We start from the raw sequence: 895 nt of genomic DNA, 5'->3' as shown, positions 1-895 counted from the left end.
ACTAACTCCCCGGCCCCTATAATGTTAATTTTAAAAAAAATTTATTTATTTTTATTTTTTTGGAGGAACCGGGGATTGAACTCAGATCCTTGCGTTTGCCAGTCAAGCGCTTATCCTACTGAGCCATCTCCCTGGCCCCAAAAATCTTTTAAAAACCTATCACTTCATCATTGACTGCTTTGTGTTCAGCTATTGCTTTATGTCATTTTTCTGTGAAAAGCCATCAGTGGGTTTTTAAAATTATGGTTGTTCTTTGCCAGACATTTTTATGCTTTTTCTTTTTGTTGTCTTGTTTTTTTTTGTTTTTCTTTTTGTGGCCAGCTCAGCTTACCCAGGGTGCGGGGCTGGTGCTGCATGTGGTGCTGGAGATGGAACCCTGGTCCCTGTACTTGCCTAAGCAGGAGCTTTAGAACACTGAGCTATCTTGCTGGCCCTTGTCTTGATTTTTTTGCAGAACCGGGGATTGAACTCAGGCCCTTGCGCTTGCCAGGGAAGCGCATATTCCACTGAGCCATCTCCCCAGGCCCCTTTTGTCTCGATTTTTGAGACAGGGACTTGCTATATAGTTGAAGCTGGCCTTGAACTTGTAGAGATCCTGCAGTTTCAACCTCCCAAATGCTTGGGATTAGAGGCATGTACCACCATGCCTGGTCATCATAGTGTGAACTTGTCTAAAATAAAAACAAAAAGCAATCTTACATTACCAAAGAGGGAAAAAAAAATTCAGTATCAGTTACAGAGATTGAAAAAAAAACTTAAAGGTTTATAAAAACCTTTTGTCACTTTAAGAAAGATGATACATTTACACACCTATAATATTCAATAACGGAACTTAGAAAAAATGGGGTATACCGATGAATGTCCATTTTGTATCTGTGTATTCAAAGAGGTTGGG

At 40.0% G+C, this 895-nt stretch overlaps 1 protein-coding gene across 2 annotated transcripts in view; it reads right to left on the bottom strand.

The window, feature by feature from the left end:
- Positions 1–895, bottom strand: part of Tox4 (TOX high mobility group box family member 4) — a 29532-nt gene that overhangs the window by 5404 nt on the left and 23233 nt on the right. The window lies entirely within an intron of this gene.

This window comes from Octodon degus, unplaced genomic scaffold, assembly GCF_000260255.1.
Source record: "Octodon degus isolate 3935 unplaced genomic scaffold, OctDeg1.0 scaffold00352, whole genome shotgun sequence".
In the NCBI taxonomy this organism is placed as follows: domain Eukaryota; kingdom Metazoa; phylum Chordata; class Mammalia; order Rodentia; family Octodontidae; genus Octodon; species Octodon degus.
This window is presented reverse-complemented; position numbering and strand designations above follow the sequence as displayed.